This window comes from Pinus tabuliformis, chromosome 2_1, assembly GCF_031772625.1.
Source record: "Pinus tabuliformis cultivar Carrire ecotype Pingquan chromosome 2_1, CPIR1, whole genome shotgun sequence".
NCBI lineage: Eukaryota > Viridiplantae > Streptophyta > Pinopsida > Pinales > Pinaceae > Pinus > Pinus tabuliformis.
Genome location: NC_142299.1, coordinates 687,822,224 through 687,846,065, shown reverse-complemented (window position 1 = coordinate 687,846,065; position 23,842 = coordinate 687,822,224). Strand labels below are relative to the sequence as shown.

General features: G+C 32.5%; 1 long non-coding RNA gene across 1 annotated transcript; it reads right to left on the bottom strand.

Annotated features, from left to right (window-relative positions):
* Positions 1-2,636: 2,636 nt before the first annotated feature.
* LOC149202465 (uncharacterized) lies at positions 2,637-3,978 on the bottom strand. The gene is made up of 4 exons (XR_016253525.1): positions 3,569-3,978; positions 3,390-3,476; positions 3,029-3,088; positions 2,637-2,892 (listed from the first exon to the last, which is right to left on the bottom strand). It is a non-coding gene; the product is annotated as an uncharacterized LOC149202465 (long non-coding RNA).
* Between the last annotated feature and the right edge of the window lie 19,864 nt (positions 3,979-23,842).

Here is a 23,842-nt window from a genome sequence, read left to right as displayed (position 1 = left end):
ATTCTTCATAGTTCTAGCCACCCCATTTAAAAAAAACTCATGAAAACCAATTATAAATTGGAAACAATCTATATATTTGTGTCCCCATAAAAACTTTAAATATCTTATTTTAACACAGTAAGAAACAAAACTGGATATATACTTTAAATATCTTATTTTAAGACAGTAAGAAACAAAACTGGATATAATGTTATTATTTGTTTAAAGTTTATTTTAAATATCTTATTTTAACACAGTAAGAAACAAAACTGGATATATTGTTATTATTTGTTTAAAGTTTACCGCAGTAAGAAACAAACAAAACTGGTTTTTATATAAAATTATAAATTTTAAAGAAAAGAAAAATAAAATAGACAATCATAAATTTTATATATATAGAGGCATGAAACAAAACTGGATATCTTTTTTACATAAAATTATAAATTTAAAGAAAAGAAAAATAAAATAGACAATCATAAATTTTATATATATATAGAGGCATGATCATAAAATTAGGGATAAAATTATGAATTAAAAAAAAGAGCATGATCGTAAATAAAAAGAAGAAAAGGAATATAAAGTTCTGTGATTATAAGCTCATGAAAACCAATTATAAATTGGAAACCATCTATATATTTGTGTCCCCAGAAAAACTTTAAATATTTCATTTTAAAGTAGTAAGAAATGAATAATATTATTTGTTTAAAGTTTTACCACAGTAAGAAACAAAACTGGATATTATTGGTATTATTTGTTTTTTATATATAGAGGCATGATCACAAAATTAGGGATAAAATTATGAATTCAAAAAAAGCATGATCTTAAATATAAAAAAAAGAAATATAAAGTTTTGTGATTATAAGCTCATGAAAACCAATTATAAATCGGAAACAACCTATATATTTGTGTCCCCAGAAAAATATTTGATTTTACCACATAAGAAACAAATAATATTATTTGTTTGAAGTTTACCACTGTAAGAAACAAAATTGGATATTATTGTTATTATTTGTTTGGATATTATTGTTATTATTTGTTTGAAGTGATTAATGTTGTTAATTATGAAGAAATGGTTTGAATATTAGGAGACCTTATAACTTCTCATAACAAGGAAGTCTCATAACAAGGAAGGAAGTGAGGAAAGGCAGTTGCTAGAAACCCTAACTACCTTCCATAATGGTGAATGCTCCAAAGGGAAAGGGAGTGGGGAAAGAAAAACGATGCTTGGATATTATTGTTATTATTTGTTTGGATATTATTGTTATTATTTGTTTGAAGTGATTAATGTTGTTAATTATGAAGAAATGGTTTGAATATTAGGAGACCTTATAACTTCTCATAAAAAGGAAGTCTCATAAAAAGGAAGTGAGGAAAAGCAGTTGCTAGAAACCCTAACTACCTTCCATTCCATAATGGTGAATGCTCCAAAGGGAAAGGGAGTGGGGAAAGAAAAACGATGCTTGGATATTATTGTTATTATTTGTTTGGATATTATTGTTATTATTTGTTTGAAGTGATTAATGTTGTTAATTATGAAGAAATGGTTTGAATATTAGGAGACCTTATAACTTCTCATAACAAGGAAGTCTCATAACAAGGAAGTGAGGAAAGGCAGTTGCCAGAAACCCTAACTACCTTCCATAATGGTGAATGCTCCAAAGGGAAAGGGAGTGGGGAAAGAAAAACGATGCTGAGAGGTCAGAGGGTGGAGTTAAGTCTGGTGATGACCAATCACCAGATAACAAGATAACAACAACACTTAGTGCAAAACTTGAATAAGCCAGTAATCTTGTGAGCAAGCTTAGGGGAGACTTAGAGCTGACGGCAAGCCTTAGTGCAAAACTTGAATAAGCCAGTAATCTTGTGAGCAAGCTTAGGGGAGACTTAGAGCTGACGGCAAGTCTCAAGTCTCATGGTTGGGAGGAACAAAATACTGCAAGTAATACAAGTAACTACTACTTGCAAGTAACATCTTCAGTTGAATTTTATTCTTAATCCGGATCAGGTAAGTAACCACCCTAGAATAATCTGTTGACATAAACTGTTGATTCTGGTAATGAGTATTGTATAGAATTAATTTGCATCTTACAAGATACTGCGTATATTACGTGACTTATAATTATAAACTGTAAGTTGTAATAATACTGTTAATTGCAACTAGTATTGTACAGGTGTAGTTTGCACTTATAAAATACTGTGTATGATTTGTGACTTATAAAGGTAAACTGAACTTGCAATAATACTGTTATTTACTGTGTGAACCGAACAAGAACATTCGGAGTATGTAGGAGCATGGCATACTTATATGCAGTCTCGTAGTCTAATTGAGATTATGATTCTCTAAAACAAGTAAAGAAGAACCCAAACAAGTCGCCATCATACAAATAGATTTAATATATACAAGCTTAGAAATTAAACGAAAGATTGAAATAAAACCTTCTCATACAACGAAAGAAAACTATATGGATCACTGGAGAGAACATCTAGAAATCACTATTCTATTTCTATATAAACCCCTGCAATCTCCTATTCGTAACCTTGCCTGAGAATGGCATTAAAAGTCCATAAGATTACATGCTAGTATATAACTGGACGAGTATAAAAAAAAAATAATGGCACAATTACCATACAAGGCAGAACTTGTTAAGATATAGCAATAAAGGAAAAATAATCACAGAAACTATAATTTAAGTCAAGGAATTCATCGAAACAACATGGTTCCATATCAAAGGAGGGTTGCACCCATTCAATGTCATTTTAACCAACAACCCAGTTCGAAACAAAGACTCGAAACCCAAATACTAAGCAGAGGATAGACTGGCACAGAATCTGCGTGCGAAGTAAGAGTTTCGTTTCAATACAACCATTTTTTCCACGCCTGCTGACAGCCAGGCTCTGAGAAGGCAACCCAACCTGAAGTCGAGCAGGCGGAAAAGGATTACAGTTCTATAAACAAAAACTTCTTAAATTAACCAGAATTCGAAATAACAGAGTAGTCGCCTTTAAGGCCAGTTATTACGGTCCTTTAAAAGGACAGATAAGGGTACACCTGGAGGTGTCACCAAAATGAGCTCGGACTTGTTCTCAAATTTTCCAGAGCCGATCAACCCTGAAACATTTGCAGAGTATAGAATGGGTAAAAATAAAAAGAAACTACGCTTGACGACTATACCGAGAAACTTTCACAACACATCAATTCTGTTCAGAGATCATGCACTAATTCAAATGAATTGTTCTTCTATCTATGAAGCCCTCTGACTAAACCCTCGCCCGGAAAATCTAACCAGTGTTTTCAAGAGAAACAGGAAACCATGACAGTAAACCCGTTTAACTGAAGTGCCAAGCAATAACCCATACGAGAGATTTCCGTTGTTGCCCACAATCCTCAGGCAAGATTAGCAGGGACTTACCTGTTGTCTGGTCGACGGTGGAGCCGAGAAAGGGGTCGTGAAGCCTCCGCGGAAACTCCAAGCAAATCAAGCACGTCTTGGGCAAACCTGTAACCCAACGGACAGCACAAGTAAGAATGATACAAGGCAATAAAACTTCAAAGGAATAAAATCGAGAGGGACTGTAACCTTAACCTCACCTGGGGTTTGCTACACTCGCAAGAAGACACGACCCATAACCGCCATGGCATACTTTAACCCTCAGCAAAACTGTGGAGATGTTAACCCAGATAGCAGAGTCGAACTCGCCCAAGCGAATAATGGCAGCAGCAAGCATCGAGAAACAGAGGCGCGAAATGAGACCCTTCACCCGTAAGAATAGCATAGAGGGATTCCAGAGCAAGTTCAACCGTCGAATTTCGGGCCTAGCCTCCTCACCATAGATGCGGCGGTAGGAACGAGGGAGCTAGACAGCTGGAGGAAGGCCGGATGTAGCGACAGGGCCTGCTCATGCCACGTCTCGTGGTAGAGCCATCCATTAATGCAGAGTTAAAGTGCAAATCCATATTCAGTACAACAATCCCGGAGACATATTATCAAATTACGGGTGAAGTTAGGAAAGCCCTAACCAGCCATATATTGGGTATTTAATGCCGAAATATATGTGCGCAGCGGGTAAATATTATTTAATGCCGAAATTGCCCGCTGCCGATGAGAATGGCAATCATGACAATCATACTTAGTCTAACGAGGCGGATTCACTCCCATCAGAAAATCATCTTTCTGATGGGGATGGCAATCAAATGGGAATCTTTCGTCATATTTCAGAACTTTTTGTTTGGTCATTTATAAAATTATTTTATAAAAGAATTTAGATGGTTCAATGATATAAATTAATGGATAATAAATATTGGTAAAAATATAAGTAACAATATTTTTAATTATAGAAATTTTTAATATGTAAATAAATTTTATTATAATATAATAAAATAAAATTTTTAATTTTAGAAATTTTAATATGTAAAGAGATATCATTATTTATCAATATTATATTTTTAAAAATTATAATTTATTTAGCAAGACACTTATTTATATAACAATTTTTATTAATAAATCAAATTAAAAAAAATAATTACAATTATTTTGAAAATAAATTTATTTTTGATTTGTATATATTATTAATAATATTTTATGAAACTTAAATTTCTACTATCTATTTAATAATGAAATTAAAATTAATTAAATCTCATTCCAAAATAAACATATCATCAAATTTATTTATTTTCTTCTTAAATAATTAAATTTGTTTATTTAAACAATTAAAAAAAAATGAAATGAAACCAATACCAATCCATATTATTTATTACTTATAATAATAAAGTCAATATTATTCCATATAAAATATTTATAATTGAAAAAGTACCCATCCATATTATTTATTACATGTAATAATGAAATCAATATTATTCCATATATCTCATAGGAAGAGATATCATTTAAAATGAAATGTTTGTATAACTTTGAAAATGGTTTAATATATTATTAATAAATAAATTTAATAATTAATAAAATATTATTAAATCTTTTAATAATATGTCGCGAATATAAATCGGACTTTTTCTTAACCTTATTGTAGGTACACATTTTGTTAATCTTAATGTTGAATCTTCTGGAACATATTTATAAAATCGCGATCATAAATGTGACTACGCAATCTTCAAAAACTTGTTGACTCAAACGGATGAAGTTTTACGAAACACGGCTGGTTCATGACTTTTCTTCGTCCTGATGTGGACACCTTTGGCCGAGGAGGGAGGAATGTGTGGTGGATTTAGGTTGCGACAATTCCAGGAAGGTGGCGATGTGCCGTCGGGTACGATAGGCTTCAGAAATTTTAAAAAAGGGATCGTCGAAAAAAAAGTGGAATGTCGTTCGTTAAATAAAGCAGGTAATTGCAGACAAAAGTAAGTAGGTGAGAGGTATAACCAATTATCTCTTCGGAAGGGTTTTTCTTTTCAAAAGCCTTCCTTTTTTTCCAAGGCAGGTTTCTCTCTTTTTACTTAAGGGATTTCTCTCTTTCTACTTAATTTGGGGAATGAAGGGGACATCTCTCTTCCTACTTAATTTAAGGAATGAAGGGGACACAATATACCATATTTGACCATAATCATATATAGTTATATGAAACTTAATTTGAGTGGGAAGTTATTATTAGATTTTCTCCATTATCAATAATATATTTAATTAATTTTTAGTAATTAGGATAATGACAAAGTTTTACAATTAATTATTAAATTATAATTAATTCAACCCAAATTTGGCTCAACTTACCTAATTTAAAAAAGAAAGAAAGAAAAATAATACAATATATTTAAGCATAATTATATATAATCTTATCAAAGAAACTTAAATTGAGTGAGAAGTTATCATTAAACCTTTTTAAGGAACTAGAATAATTATAAAATTTTACAATTAAGTATTAAGTTATAAAATTATAATTAATTGAACACAAATTTGGATCAACCTACCTAATTAAAAAAAAACATAGTACAATATATTTAAGCATAATCATATATAATCAAGAAACTTAATTTGGGTGGGAGGTTCTCAATTACCATGGATACACTTAATAAACTTTTTGGTAATTGAAATTTTTTACAATTAAGTATTAAATACTTAATTATAGTTAATAATGCTCGTGACGATAAACCAATCAAATGAAATCGATGAGAAATCAATCATTTTAATGGTTCCGTTTATAATATTTGGTTAGATTGTATTTTTTTTAGTTATTTAAATTATGCATAAATAAATTGAATTAAAGAATTTTAGGATCTTGAAAACAAGTTTTATATTTCTTTAAGATAAATTTTAATTTAAAATATGTTTGATATTTATTTATTTTTTATAAAATTTAACTTAAAATATGTTTTTTTTTTTCAAATTTAATAAGAATTTGTTAAAATTATAAATTTAAATTTTGAAGTTTATATAATTGGAGAGAGTATATTGTAATGGAAAGAGCTAACCAGCCATATATTGGGTATTTAATGCCGAAATATATGGCTGGTTAGCTCTTTCCGGTAGACTACACCGAGATAAAATGATGGGTCCACACTTCCATGTCAGCGGGTTTATTGAACCTGCAATTGGGATAAGGGTGGCCGTGTGTTTTCAAGAGTGCAGAGGAGCTGCAGCTGGAGAAGCCTTTGGGCTTTTTTTGTCCTCACATACTGTACATACAGCAGGTTGCTGTGATTTTGCTTGGCTTGAAGATTAATGGAAAGAGTGAAGTTGAAGATAAAAGGCTATAGAGGGTAAAAAATCCCATAGAAGAAAAAGGTTGTATAATGGGTACGGGCAAGAGATGGGGTCACACTTGCAACTCAATCAAGAATGACCGCTTTCTCTATGTTTTTGGTTGTAATAATGTGTTTTCAGGAGTGCAGAGGAGCTGCAGCTGGTGATTTGAGTGTGGTTTGTCCGGTTGTAATGATGTGTTTTCAGGAATGCAGAGGAGCTGCAGCTGGAGAAGGCTTTGGGTTATTTTCTTTTTGTCCTTACATACAGCAGGTTGCTGTGATTTTGCGATAAATGGAAAGAGTGAAGTTGAAGATAAAGACTCTAGAGGGTACAAAATCCTCTGGATGAAAAAGGTGGTATAATGGGTACGGGCAAGTGATGGGGCCACACTTGCAACTCGGTCAAGAATGACTATGTTTTTGGTGGATATGGCAAGGACAATTGCCAGACAAACGATGTTCATGTCTTGGATTCGGGTAAGGCCATGTAGCCATTCTTGTTTTCCAGTGACATGTTATGTTTTTGAATGTTTGAACTTATACCCATATGATGAAGGTTGGTCAATGTGCAGAGTTGTGATCTTTCAGTTTGCTCCAGCGATCCACTTCTCCATCTTGGTAGGGATTGGGATGAAGAACTCCATGTTCTCTCATTATATCAATTGATGATTATTGTTTTAGTCTGGAACAGATCAAATTGATGTGAAAGTTTAATAATACAATTCTTTGTTAAAGAGCACTTAATTCCCCTCATTCTGATACGTCGCATCAGTTTCATATTTAGTTAACCTTGCTTTTTTTCAGTGGCTAGTTTTCTTTTGAATCTTCATTGAGTTAATAGATATATTCACTATGTTAGAAACATCATTTTGGTGTAGATCAAGGGTACCTTTTTGTTTGAGAAAGTTCCTCTTTTTCTAACTTCTTCCTATCAGTCACAAATCTTCTTGTTTGTTTTGGTCTTATTTCCTCAGTTACTTTATACCATTTTAGTTAAGATTTTGAGAAATATGTTGAATTTGCAGTTACAAATACATGGGTGCAACCACCAGCAGCTCGTGAGGGGCACAGTGCTGCACTCATTGATCACCGTCTATTTATATTTGGAGGCTGTGGAAAAGCTCAAGATGAATCTGAAGAGATATATTACAACGACCTTTACATACTAGACACAGGTAATCCACTTTTTGGATGTTTTGTTTCTACTTCTATGCTTACTTGTGGCATTAAGGCTTATTTATCATTTCTGTGTGGAAATAGTGCCCATTTAATAACATTCAACTGGTTAACAAATGACTCTGGCTGTTGAGATCTCAAAGTGTTTTTAGATCTATGGTGAACGCTTCAACAAACCCTAATCCAGCCAAACAAAAAACTTAACAACAATTTAATAATGATCACATGAGCTTTATAAAGAAATTCGACACAAGAGAGCAAAGTTCACTGTCCAAACACAAGTAGTTAAGAAGATCATAAAGATTTTTTAGATTTACAGTGAACACTTCAACAAAGCCTAATGCGGCCAAAAAAAATAGCACTTTAATAATGATCACACTACAGATGAACCCATAGCAATGAGCTTGAAAAAGAAATCTAACACGAGAGAAAAGATCACTGTCCAAATACAAGTACTCAAGAAGAGAGTGCTATAGGTAAGTTGCCCTGAGGATATTTTCAATTAAACAACTTGAATAAATGATTTACAAATATTGTATTTTACACACCTCCACTAGGATTTATGCACTAGCCTCAAGAAGGAGATCCAGGTCGGCCTTACTGAAAATAGACCAGATACAATAAAGTGTAACAAATGGGTAGGTACTCAAGAAAGTAGGCCCATTAAGGCCCTCAATACCTCAAACAGTGGGTTGGCATGTGGCCTCAAGTTGAGAAGATTATCAACATAATCTCAACACTGGGGACAAACAGGAACTGACTATGAGATCCATAATTGTCTACCTTTGTTCGTTACTGAATTATTCAGTAGTTCTTAATTGAAATATTTCTATCCTGTGTGGCATGGATGGGGGATTTTGCTGGGGAAACACAATATTCAGTAAATTGCTTTTATATTTACTTTCTCCTGCAACCTAGATGAGTATTGGGAAATTGTAAGCCTTACAATCTTAAAACAATTTATACAAATTATTAGGATTAAAGTATAAGTCTTACTTTTATATATTATATTTATTTTTAATTTTAAATAATTTAGAAATAAATTCCATAAAATTACTCTAAGTATTAATCAATAAAATAGAATTTTTAAATTTAAAAAATTCTAAAAATAATTTTAATATAATAATTTATTTTTAATTTTGTAAATATAATAATTTCTTTTTAACTTTATAAAATTTTGAATTAATCAATTTCTTTTTGTTTTATCATTTTTTTTAAATAAAAATGATTTGCAATTGTTTTATATCCCAAAAAAAAATTAAAGTTTAAAAAGTTACTTTAAATTTTAAAATTCTATTCTAAATTACTAAATAAACAAATTTTATTGATTTAATTTACAATCGTGAAATATAACAATAATATATAGAATATTAATTTGAAAAAATATATAAAATCAACCCTTCTAATATAATTATAAGTGTCTTTGCCCAACTGTTCTATCTATCCCAACCTCTTATTAGTCCCTGCCTGGGACTCTTAGCAATCAATCGTGCGTTGACTGCCTATTAATCTCTTGTTTGACCAAAAAATATTGCTATACATCACAATTTTAACCAAAGTTTTCATATTAAAAAATAATATAAAATTTATTATGTAATTGCTGATTGGCCAACAAAGTTGAGGGCCTTATTGCGGGCTTCGCAGGTTTCAAGACGGGTAAAACTAAGATATCCTAAGTTTTTGGTACCTCTTCTGCGTGTCCTTGCGGCAAACTTTTCTGATATCCAAAGTTTTCAGGTGCAAAAGATATTCAACTTTTCTGCTATCCAAGGTTTTCTCATGCAAAAGATTTTATATTATAAATAAAAGTTTTATTTTCTAGCAGCTACTTTGAATTGATATATTTCATTTTTTTACGTCATATTTTAATAAGTTTTTAACAATTATCTCTAATAATTTCTTTAGTCAAAATATTACTATTTTTCCATATTTCGATTAGAGCCCTGAAAGGGTAGCATCATTGTGTAATCCCTTCTATTATGTTTTTTTGGGCATAACTTTGAAGTAACCACATCAAAAATATGAAATGTTATAAACCATAGAAAATTTAATATTTTTTCCTTTTTCCTAATATCTTTTTTACCAACAATTTAGAATATATCACACATACATATAAATGATAGACATTCAAAGTTAATTTTGTAGATAAGAAATATTATTTTTCTTATTTTCCTTTCTGGTAATATAATGAAATAATGCAAAAACTAAATATTTTTTCATTTTTCCTAATATCTTTTTAACAACAATTTAGAATATATCACACTTACATATATATGATTGACATTCAAAGTTAATTTTGTAGATAAGAAATATTGTTTTTCTTATTTTCCTTTCTGGTAACATAATGAAATAATGCAAAAACTAAAATATAGATGTTTCTTCTACTACTTTTTCATTTCGTAGTGATTTCAAAATCAAATATCATTTTTTCTATACCATTAAACCAAAAATAATCCATTTTCATTCATCTTCACAAACATATTATTTTTGAATTCATATTCATAATTTAAAATAATATTTTTTCCTTTTTAATATGTAAACAAAAGTTTCCATGATAATCCCTTCATTTAAATATTCAAAAAAATATCGCTCTTGTTTATATTTTGTAAAATATATAAAATATATGTTTTTCCATTCTATGTTTTTTCCATTTATACTTTACTCTTTTTTTCTTTTTAATCTTTTTCTTTATTTACTTTTATTTTTAATAACTATGTTTTAATTTATAATTATCAAGATTTAACTTTGAAATTTTTATAAACTTATTGGAACCTATTACCCTTTCATTTACTATCCATTTTTATTTATTTTTCAGATATTCCCTATTTTCATACTATAAAAAAGCTTAATAAGTATGTGATTATCAATTTGATTATTTCTCATGTTTTGATGCCTACTTAAAATGGATTTTGTAAATTCCTAGTCCAAACTAAATATAATTCACTAAAGATTTTTATATCCAAACTACATATAATTCACTGACACAAACTTGCCTTCATTTTATCCAAAGTTCATTTTATCCAAAGTGCAGTTGGGGCAAAGTTTTGTATCTGCCACATGTGTATCTGCATGCATGCAACTCTAGTGCTATCTACAAGTCAGCAAGCCAGTTTATTATCCATCCCAACCTTGGGTTGATTCTTTCTTTCGACCAGCGGTTGGATTCTATCGTCCAAAACAGGCAGTCGATTATCTTGTAATCTCAGTCACCGGGGGAAATTAGCTATGGAAGGGCGCAAGTTATGGTAAGGTTTGTGACCTGGACTAAAAGATTACTGTTACTGTTTTTTGTTAATATTCTGTTGATATATCAGTGATCAATTTTTTTGGTTATATGTACGAAGTTTACAATCCAGCTAAGGAAAATCCTGCCATAGATATAAACTATAAGCTGATATAAAACAATCTTCACATCTAATAAAACATATTTCCATTTTTTTTCTTCCGAAAAAAAAAGAAGTTTTCTTATTTATTTATCCCAATTTATTATCTTTTTGACTTATAATTTAGAGATCCATTAGCAATAATGCCCACATTTTTGTGTTTTATGTATGTGGGTTTATTCATGTGACTGAAAAAGAAATGTATCGTTATTTTTTGCACAGGCATAATAAAATTCTCATTCAGGGACTCAGCCAACCTGCCCCGGACTCAAAGGATTTGTGTTTCGAACGGAAATTTGGTCAATCCTTTTTCGTTCAAACCATGGCTTGTTTCTGGAAGCAACATTGGTCGTATTGGTGAAATCCTCAGTACAACATCGTTCGACTCATTTTCACCTTTTGTTGAGCCCTAATATTTGGCTCTATTTTTTGCAAAATTGACCGGAACATGTAAACATTACTTTCTCCAATTCTTATGTGTGGTTGGATGTTGTTTGCAGGCAGAAGCAACAAGATATATTCAATGCTTTGGGATCCATGTTCGCAGCTATTATCTTTCTGGGCTTCTCTAATGCCTAGCTTTCTGGGCTTCTCTAATGCCGTCTCTATCCAACCAGTAGTTGATGTGGCAAGGACAATTTTCTATAGAGAAAAGGCAGCAGGGATGTTTCCCGCTCTTCCCTATGCTACTGCTCAGGTAACTATTTTTAATTTTTTTGGTTAGGGCCGTTCGTATTTTTTTTGGTGCGTGTATTGTAATTTTTGGTGTGTGTATCATTTTTGTTGATGCCCTAAGATTTTCATTCTATTCTTTATTGGTATGAATTTTTAACATTTTTCTGTCATGAATTTATGTGCCACACTTTTTTTTTTTTTTTTTTTGGCATTTCCATGATTCAAAATCAAATAAATCCAAAAAAATTCTTTGCTAAAGTTCTTCATTTCTTTCATCTTTTCATTTGCATGAAGCACGATAAAGTCATATGCCTGCGGTAAATTTACCCAAAAATAATTATGAATTGATGTTCTTAATTACTCAACAATTATTTCCTTCCCACATTGTACAGAGTTTAGATTGGTATTTATCCAAAAATCAATTATTTGTTTTACATAGGTTAAAATAATGTAATCACCCGGTTTACATTGTTATTCACTTTATAATTTCTGGGTTCAATCTTTAATTATTTTTACTTATAACATTGTTGTCTTTATTTTAGATAGCAACCATTTTTCTATGTATAGTAAATAAGTTAATTTTACTCTTGTATAGGTGGAAGAAGCCATCAAAATTTTGTAACTTATTTTCAAGTTAATTTTATAACCCTCTTCACATTTGTTCCTTTATTGCTAAATTTTCTTTGTGTTATTTATCCAGTTCTTGTTTACTAATTATTAATTTCGTATATGCTTATTTCAGGTACCGATTTCTCTTTTGAACATAGCATTTTCCTTTAACTTTTCCAAATTTGGCATGGCTTGATTTCAACTTATTCAACTCTTCCGCCACGTCTAAGGTACCCAAATTTTGGTTTCTCATTCTACATGGGTGTGATTTCTCTTGTTCGAAGAGGAATCTCCTGACTGTTAACCTCCGCAATGTTTGTTAATTTTTTTCTTTCACGTCTTTTGGGACATGTAGTTCCTCTGAAACATAATTATTTATAAAATGATATGAGCCTCTCATGTATTGAGTATTGTTTTCGATTATGAAGAAAACATTTAAGTTATATAATTATTTTTCTAATTACATGTTTCTTGAGGTTGGTTAGAGCTCTTCCAAATCTTGTCTCCGTGTAATGATATTTTTAGATCATAAATGAAACTTTGTATAATTTTGGAAAACAATACCATTGTGTTTTCTTGTGAAAACAATGGTAAATATTGATACTTTTGTATTTTCGATCATTGTGTATCTACGCTAGTTTATTATATTCGCAAAGTGAAGATTAAGAGTTATTACGTTAATCAAAATTTATTATATACATATTTTATTATTGTTTTGTATACATATTTACTCTTCAAAGTCAAACAAGGTTTTCCAATCCTGTATTACTAGGTGCGGTGTGTGTTGAAATAACACATATAGATAGACTTGTATACATAACCAATACCTATCTAGTTTCAACAAATACCTTCATGTTTAATTTCTCAATTAACACATTAAATGTCTACTATGTATGCGATTGTTTTCTTTAGCATAATTTCTAGTTTTCTTCCTTTAATAGTCCTCCACACAATATTTATGAATAAAAATATAACCATAAGTTTTCTACTATATAAAATTTATAAAATAAAACAAAACAATTAGCCTTTTTCTCTTTATAGTTCAAAATTCTGTAATAAAATTATAACTAACTCTTTTCCTTTTCTTTTACTATGGAAAATGAGTAAGTTAAATGTAACTAAATTATTTTCTTTCTTCTACATAGAATTTTCTAATGAAAAACATAATTATTTACTTTTTCCAAATAAAAAAGAACAATAGGTAAGGACACTTACTTCAAAATCAGTAGTTTGGGAAAACTAGTAGTTGAGTACTTGGCTCCTCTCAACATTGATATTGCATCCAACCATTATCCCCTCAAGGATATTACTTCTCTTTAGCATTTTCTCTCACAATGAGCCAAAAGAAATCAAACACAATATTTTTATCAATTTCCAATCTACCACTCTTTTGTAGTTAGTAACTACCTCCACCTCACCAAAAAGTGGCAGGTAGTTGCTAGATCATTAATGAGATTTTGTTTCCCACTCCCAAATACAACCTCCTATTTTTTAGGGAAACAATTAATTGGTCAATTTCATAACTTCTGGATAAACAGTTTGCTAAATTTTAATTTAAACATTTTATAAGCATATTCATTATATAAAATAATGTTTTAATTTAAATATCTTAATAAATTAATGTAATAGTTTACGGAAGTTCGATTTTTTTGTTTTTAAATTAGAAGTTTTATTCTTAACAAATATTTAGACAGTAAATTATATTACAGTAGAAATATAATATTCGTATCACAAAGCACAAAACTGAGTTTTATGTTGGATGGAATGTGATTGCCGCACCCACCAAACTCTTCATTAATCACATTTGGTCATCCAAAGGCAAAGTTAAATATGGTTTCTGCAAGGTTGCCACCTCCTCTAAGTTCCCTGCAGACCCCGGCAGGGACTACCGCCACGACAGTGGCTCCTTGTTAAAAATGTAGCTATTGATGGCAATTTATAACCGTTTTAGATTGGCTATGCAATGCTAGAGTTGTTTTTTTTGGGGCGGGATGTCATCTTCACTTTAAGGATTAAGATAATTGGTTATTTAAATTAATTTTTATTATTTATGGTTAAATTTAATATTTAAAATAATATAATTTTTTAAAATATTATATAATTAATTTTTTAAATTAATAAAAATAGATAAAGTTTGCATTTTCTAAATCTCTATTATATATAGATTATTTAATTTTGTAATCGCTCGATATAAATCTAGAACTCAATAAAATTATATAAACTATGTAATTCATTGACATAAATGTGTAATTTAATAAAATTGTATATAATTTAAATGGGTTGAAATTTTATATTATAAAATAAAAATAATATTATATTATTTTATATCAATATTTCATGGGTATTAATATTAGTATTTTATAGTTTTATTGGATTGAAATTCATGTCATTTTATAATTAGGTTTCATGGACATAAATATTAATATATTATTTAAGGTATTAATTATTTATTTTTAATAATTAAATATTATTTTTAATTAATTGTATAATGTTTATATTAAAAAAAATCACACAAAATATAAAGACTATTACTATTGTTATATTATAGTTTTTTTATCATTATTACTGTATAATGAACATGTTATTATATCTTAGGTTAAAGTTATTTGATTTATATTATTTCTTACTACTCTATTTTAGTAAGGTTTAATTGGTATAACTCTAAAAAGTTTAATTAATATAATTTGAGGATTTGAATTCTTTAGTGGTATTTAAATTATTTTTATATATTTAAATGGAGAAGTTAAATTTTTGTGTTATTGTTTATTATTATTTAATTACATTTTATATATATATATATATATTAGTGTTTCAAATGTGTAGATTTATTATTTTTTCTTGCAGTCAAATATAAAAATCATATTAAAAAATAGAAAATCTAGAAAATGTTTCTATTCACCAAGTGTTATGATAATTTAGCATTTGTTACAATACCATGACTTATTAATACCACATTCCCCAAAACATAACTCATTTCAAATTCAAAATATTTTATTTTAATTAATTTTATAACATTTTTAATATTAAAGTTTAATACTTATAGTATAACAAGATTATCAACCATGGATATTTACCTATTTTACGATAAATATTATTAACTTGTAAATATAATTTGTTAGAATACCATGAACACCATAACTTATCATTACTACTTTCCCAAAAATCAAAACTTATTTTATACTTAATAAAAAAACTTATCATAATTTATTTTAAAATTAAAATATTTTATTTTAATTTTATTATATAAAATCTTTTTATTAATTTTTAACCTTATATTACCTTAATATTATATATATATATATATATATATATATAAATAAATATAAACGTTCCTAACATTATATTACCTAAATATTATATATATATATATAAAATAACGTTCCTAGTTAAGTTTTAAAATTTCACCCCCGCGTGACTTAATCATATAATTGGTGTGGTAAAAATTTGACAACGGTACTGTTTCTCACTTTATCAATACATGAGTTGGATGGACAGTTGGGATTTTTGACCATTGTATTTGTTTTTAAATTCTAACCTAGTGCTAATACTAATTCCATTAATAAGAATGCTCAAAAACCAAATAAAAGTTTAATAGCATTAAGTGGGAAACCAAACAAAAGTTGAGTCAAGGTACGAGCATCAGCATTATTAATAGGTGATTTAACCATTTAAACTTTAAATTGATGATTTAATTGCTTTCTTTTCATAATTTTGAAGTTAATAATGTATAGTGAATTATTAAATACATTAAAATTTAAGCAAAATGTCAAAATTGTGAAGTTATTAATTTATAGTGAATTATTAAATACATTAAAATTTTAGCAAAATGTCAAAATTTAGAACTAGAGGTATTTATATATATATATAGATATATATATAATAGTACAATATGCAAATTCTAGAATTAGTTATATTTTTATTAAAAAAATAAAAATATAAGAATATGATGTAGAAATCAAAAGTTTTAATGAAATATTAAATATTTTTAAGAAGTTGTTGTAGCGGTTGTAACACCCTCCAAAATTTTAGTATGTACTTAAATTTCGGAGCTCACTGTGGATCTTATGATTGGTCGTTCCTTAGTCACTTATTTGGTAAGTTGATGATCTCAAGCTCCTCTTTTCGATCTTAAGAGTCATTCACACTTTTATCTTTACACAATATGTGTCATCTTTGGGATGTAGATTATTACTTGTTATGCAAAGAGAAGTTTGTTTTTCTTCAAGGGGAAATCTGCCCAGCCTCTCTTAGCATCCAAAATTACACAATGGTTTCCTCCAGTGCCCTTTCCTCAGTTGAAACCCACTATCTCCAGAAACTTCACAATTTTGTCCCTCAACTGCTAAGTCTTCCTTGCATCCTGAAACTGCGCAGATGTGTCCTTTAGCTGCTCAATCTACCTTGCATTTAGAAACTGCGCAGATGTGTCCTCCTAGGACCTCATCCCGCAACAGTACTTTGCATCCTGAAACTACCCAGTTTTGTCCCTCAGTTACTCAATATACCTTTCATCTTGAAACTGCGCAGATGTGTCCTCCCAGGGCCTCATCCCGAAAGAGTCACTGCGCACTGAAACTATGCAAATGTGTCTCTTAATGATCACAAGAAGGATGACATGCTAGAGGACTCTCAAGGAGTTGAGGAAGAAGATAAGCAGACAAACGAACCCAAGGTATGATAGAAGATCGAGACCACATGAAGACTCCATCTGATGCACAACCCCTAGAGGGTAGGTATGAAAAACAAAGTACATCTTTGAAATGCACATCTTAGTGTAGCTTGAAGGACTGCTCATCATTGTCATATCATTTTTTCTTTAATGACGTGCATAGTTGCAAGCACTGAAAGTCATTCCATGTGTTTCCTCTATGTGTCTTACTCCCTTTCGCTTGCTCAACCAACTGACGTCTTTTGACATGTTCTCTTTGTCACACTTCCGATCTTGTTCTAGTGATTTCAAAGGTTTTTGTTTGTGTGTTTGGGTTGTCCTAGTTATGTGAACATCCACTGTACTCACACAAAGTTGTAAGCACTGTCACGCAAGTGTCGTCACGGTCATCCAAAGGTTTATCCCAAGTGTCACACTTGTCGCTTTTAGCTCTAGACAGTCCCACAGAGGGTCATGTTTTACTATGTTGTCATGACGGTCAGTGTTGTTATGTTGTCGAAGTACGCTAAGTGGGTGATCACAATGTCAAGTCATCACAAGTTCACTTACCTCTCACACTTAGCCATTTTCCTGAAAATCTCTTGACGAAACAACTTTTCTTTCCTTGGACCCCGACTGAGTTGTACTGCGTAGTCTCAACCTTCAGTGGTGTTGCTCTATTGCCTAGAATTGCACAGTCCTTGAGGTCGTATTCCCGGACAGTTGCATTGCGCAATCCCAAAGGTGAGAAACCTGTCTCCCTTCCTAGAACTACATAGAAACTGCCTCATTGCCTATTTGAAGTGTGCACTTCATAAGAACAGTCATTGAGCCTCCTTCCTGCTTGCTAGAACCTTGCGTTGCACAGAGACCTGAGCTTGCACTACTCCTAGAAATTGCGCAGAGATGTCCTCTAAGTGACTTCCCTCAGTCGGGACTCACTACTCTCAAAAATTGCGTAGAGATGTCCTCCGAGTGACTTCCTTCAGTTGGGACTCACTACTCTCAAAAACTGCACAGAACTATCATCTGGTCCCTCTGCTATCCTGCCTTGTCTTCCCTCTAGAAACTGTCAAAAGGTGTCCCTTAGGTTCCCACCTTGCAACTGCCCCTGGTGTCCTTAACTGCACAATTCTGCCTCTGAGTGGCCTCTGCGTAGTTTTCTCGGACAATGAAGATTGTACCCCGAAGTTCCTTGTCCAAGCATGAGCTGCGCTCTGCGTAGTGTCAGTGATCGGTTCCCCCTCCATGTCACATGGAACTGCGCAGTTAATGGGACCTCGTCTTGGGCCTGAAACATGAAAAACAATGCATCATGTTAGACCAAGAGGTTTTGGATTTGATGTCGTCTTGTCATGAGTGAACTGTAGGAACATATACACTAAGATATCATGGCGAGACGACGAATGGTATGAAGGAACACACATGCTAGAAGACTTACCTGCAGTTGGACGGATGAAAGAAGCAACAAGTGAAAGGAACACATGCACGGAACCATCTTGCAAGACCAAGACTGTAATGCCTTGCGGTTGGTAGGCAATCGGGTGCACGCTCCACCCACTCCACGAAGCAACTAAGGAATGACAGAACCGCGTGGGCGACCAAGGACGAATGCATAAGGCCTAGGCGATGCTGGCGCTCCATAGTTTATAGGGGCGAGCTAGGAAGAGCTCATTCATAAGCCGACTGGGGAGGCGTGAAGCAAACGAAGGAGAATTGTGGGGCAGTCCCGCACCATGGGCGGGCTGACCTAACAAAGGCGCTCGAATCGTTTGGTGAACACATGGGTGCAAACCCTCAGCTTCTCCCAATGTTCTTGAAACCTAAAAATTATTCAAATGGAACATACATGACAGTAGAAACATAAAGGATATACATGATTTTAACTTTCAATCATATAAATGAATGACTAATTATACATCAAGCGGAACCATCCTCTGGATCCATCCTTTCCTGGAGTTCAACAATCTTCCTCCATCACCAACATAAGGATATCTCAAGCAAGATGGGGGATATCTGCAATTAAGGAAACAAGTGTTTCATGAAGCTTTGGGGAGTGCAGGAGGCACAAGGATTCTTTAGACTTGATTAGGGATAATCTCACTATAGTATCAATATCTCATCCTTTCTCCCTTAAGGCCTTCCCATGGAGGTTTATTTATATGTCTCCAAATTAGTTTTTTCAATTGGGAAATAGTTGGGCCATGGGCAATAGGAGGCGAGTAACAGGTAAAACCCATGAACTCCGCCCGAAATTAAGGAAATTTATTTTTTAAGTGTTTAACATATGTACGCGGGTTGGATATATGATGACCCGCATGTACATGCTTTTATCATAGGGAAAAGTAGTGTATAGGGAATAAAACACTGTTTTCTAGATTTTGGACCAAGTTTGTATTGTTACAGGAGGTTATCAAATAAGAAAGGAAAAAAACTAAATACAACCACACAAGTAAAAACTCAAGATTTACGTGGTAAAACCCTGACAGGGTGTCAAGGAAACATCCACAGGGCAAGGGATTGGAATTTCTATTCAATCAACAAAAAATTATTCTCCTTACAATAGTTCGTGCATTCATTAGTTTTATATGAGCCTCCTCAGCTACATAACTACTAATTCGATATGAAACTAGCTTATCAATAACTAATACAATTTTACCCAGATTTACATTAGTTAGTTGTCAATTACCAACAAACTCCACCTTGACAACAATTTTCCTAATCCCTTGCCCATGCCCATTCATCATCTCTTCTACAAGCCAAGAGAAGGTAAACACCATCGTAGCTTCTCTATTGTAACTGGCTTTGTGAATATGTTTGCACAATTCTCTCGTGTATGGACCTTTTGAAGAGCTACTTTTCCGCCATCAATCACATGTCTCAGAAAATTATACCTTACATCAATGTGCTTGGTTATGTTGTGACAAACAGGATTTGTAGCCAAGTGAATAGCACTTTGACTGTCACAAAGCACATTCACTTTCTCCTGCATCCTTCTAATCTCATCAAGTAGACCCTTTAACCAGATTTCTTCTTTACTAGCATATGAAGCAACTATATATTCTGCTTTGGTAGTGGACAACACAACTGTTTCTTAAAGCTTTGACATCCAACTAATTGCTCCACCTGCAAGAGTAAAGACATAACTTGTAGTATATCTTCTCTTGTCCAAATCACCTGCATAATCAGCATCTACATATCCACAGACTGATCCTTCACTACCATTAAAGATGATGCAATGGCCACTTGTGCCTCTTAGATATCGAAGCACCCATTTCACTACTCGCCAATGTTCTTCACCTAGATTTGCCATGAACCTGCTGACAACTCCAACTGCATGTGAAATTCCAGGTCATGTAGATACCATCGCATATATTAAGTTGCCTAGAACATTTGCATATGGTACATGAGACATATACTGCTTTTCTTCATCAGTTCTAGGACTCAAAACTGAAGAAAGTTTAAAATGGGAAGCTAATGGAACATTAACAAGTTTCACATTGTTGACACAGAACTTTTTAAGTACTTTCTCCACATACTTCTGTTGTGATAACCAAAGCTTACCATTTTTCCCATCTCTGTGTATCTCCATGCTTAAGATATGTTTTGTTGCTCCAAGATCCTTCAGATCAAATGTCCTAGAGAGCTAAGCCTTTAACCTGTTAATCTCTTCCATGAATTTGCTTGCAATAAGCATATTGTCAACATACAAAGCTAAGATAATGAATATGCCATTGAAACTCTTGAAGTATACACAATGATCATACTCACTTCTAATAAATTTATGGCTCACCATGAAGAAGTCAAACTTCTTGTACCATTATCTGGGAGACTACCTCAAACCATACAATGATTTCTTGAGCTTGCAAACTAATCTTCTGCTGGGACCTTGTACAAAACCTTCTGGTTGTTCCATATATAACTCTTCATTCAAATCACTATGTAGAAAAGTTGTTTTAACATCTAATTGTTCTAACTCAAGGTTAAGTAATGTAGTTAGTGCCTACACAATACAAATAGAAACAAGTTTTACAACTGGTGAAAAAATCTCATGAAAGTCAATACCTTCAACCTGAGAATACCCTTTTGCTACCTGTCTCGCCTTATACCTTTCGATACTTCCGTCAACTTTCCATTTCAGTTTGAAGACCCATTTACATCCAACAACACTTCTCCCTTCAGGAAGTTCTACAAGATCCCAGGTATTTTTCTTGGCTAAGGAATCCATTTCTTCTTCCATAGCTATTTTCCATTTTTCGCTATCTGTATCATCTAATACTTCTTGATAACAAGAAGGTTCCCCATCTTCAGTAATCAAAGCAAAAGATGAAGCAGAACCTTCATACCTTTTGGGAGTTTTTCTTTCCCTTGTAGACCTTCTTAGAGTGACTAGTTGTTGAACTGGTTTAGAAACTTCAACAGTTTCCTTTATATCTTCAACACCTCTTTCTCCAGAAGTCTCTTCTTCCTTTTGACTGTCACTGAAAGGTCTAGCCTCCAACTAAATTTGTTCATTTGGTGATACCTATTCCTATTCAATTCTTTCAACATTTGATTTTAAAAGAGAAAGATTCATCAAATGTTACATCTCTACTAATGACTATCTTCCGCGATGTAGGATCCCACAACCTGTATCCTTTCACCGCATGGTCACACCCAAAAAAGACATAGTATTTCGATTTTGGATCTAATTTTGAACGCAGATTTTTAGGAATAAGAGCATAAGCATCACAACCAAATATCCTTAAATGTGAATAATCACAAGACTGACTTGACCAAACTTCTTCAGGAATTTTACAATTAATTGCTACTGAAGGTGATTTGTTAACTAAATAACAAGCAGTGGATACTTCTTCTGCCCACAACTCCTTTTTCAGGTTAGCATTGCTGATCATGCTTCTGGCTCTTTCCATAAGAGTCTGATTCATACGTTTAACAACATCATTTTGCTGAGGAGTATAAATAACAGTTTTGTGTCTAACAATTCCTTCCTCTTTACAGTATTGTTCAAATTATTTTATCATACATAATTCTTTAGCAGATAAAACTTCGTCTGTCAAACCTGAATCAACCTGATTTTATTCCTTCTCCGGGTTATCAGACTCTTTTCATTTCCAACAGTCTTTCTTAAGGTGTCCAATTTTGTTGCAGTGCCAACATTTTTCCTTACACTTATTTCCCTTTGATTTAGATCTGGAAGACCCCATTTTTTTCTCCTCTTTCCTTTGACCGTCCTCTAGTTATCATGGCTTTTGGTGTTGCTATTTCATTACTAGATTTCCTTCATACTTCTTCAGATAAGAGAGCTCCCACAACTAATTCAAATTCAAAGAATCAGCGGTGCTCACACTGATTGAAGTTACGAAGTGGTCCCATGACTCGGGCAAAGAACACAACAAGGTTATAGCTTTGTCTTCTTCCTAAATTTTATCTTCCATATCTGATAATTAGCATATAAGTGTATTAAAAACATTTAAATGCTCTAGAACTTTTGAACCCTCCTTCATTCGAAGACTGTACAATTGTCTTTTCAAATAAATTCTATTGGTTAACGACTTTGTCATATATAGTTTTTCCAGTTTTTCCCATAAGCCTGAAGCTATACTCTCTTCAACAATGTTGAAGAGAACTTCATCCGCCAAGAACAACCTGATGGTATTGAGAGCTCGGGCATCCAAATCCTCCCAGTCCGAATATTTCATGCTAGCAGGTTTCTTATTTTCCCCATCCAAGGCTTTGTGCAACCCTTGTTCCACCAGCAAATCTATAACTTTCAGTTTCCAGAGAGCAAAGCTATTTTGGCCGGTGAATTTGTCCACCTCGAACTTTGCATTTGTCATCTTGGCCATTTATTTCCTCCTAGGGTTTCAGTATTTCAACCAAAAATATTCTGATTTTCCTTCTTCCAGTTAGGGTTTACAAAAAAATTTCTTTCTAATTTTGATTTTTTACTCAAAATCTGATTTTGTTCCTTTTTTTTTTAACTCTTAAGAAATTTCCAAAAAATTCTCTTAATTAATTTCCATAGTTTCTTTTCAAACTTCCTCCACAGATTCTTTTAAAAATTCTTGAAATTTCCCCAAAAACAAAGGAAACATTTTTCCAAAAACTTTAAACCCTATTTTTCAAATTCACCAGTGCTCAACACTCAACAGTGCTCAACAAAAAGTCATATTTCTGGTGAAGAAAAAAAAATACCTGGATTCTTTCTGTTGATCGAGGACTTCATTTTTCATTCTCTCGACGCTTTTCCAAATAGAATGCGCTTGCGTTTTTCAAGACAGGGCTCCAAAAATCCACGCAAAGGTCCTCAACGGCTCTGGGCCAGCAATAACCTCCTTGCTCCTCGACGGTTCTAGACAAGCCAACAATGGCCTTCCTCGATGGTCCTCCGGTTCTGGTCCACATAGGTAACACCAGTAGTGGTCCACACAGGCCCTTGACAGGGCTCTCCTCGACGCAAACCAGCAGACAGTTCTGGACAGGGCCAGCAACGGACACGCAGTGTTGCCTTCCTCGATGGATTAGACAAGCCAGAAAATGGGGACACAACGTGTTTCCTTCCTCGTTGGTCCTCGATGGGCTGAGTGTTGCCTTCAAAAAATTATAATCTGCAAACACTCACAATTTTCACCTTTCACCAGCATTCGCCTCCAAAGATAATCACGCAGGGTTTCACGC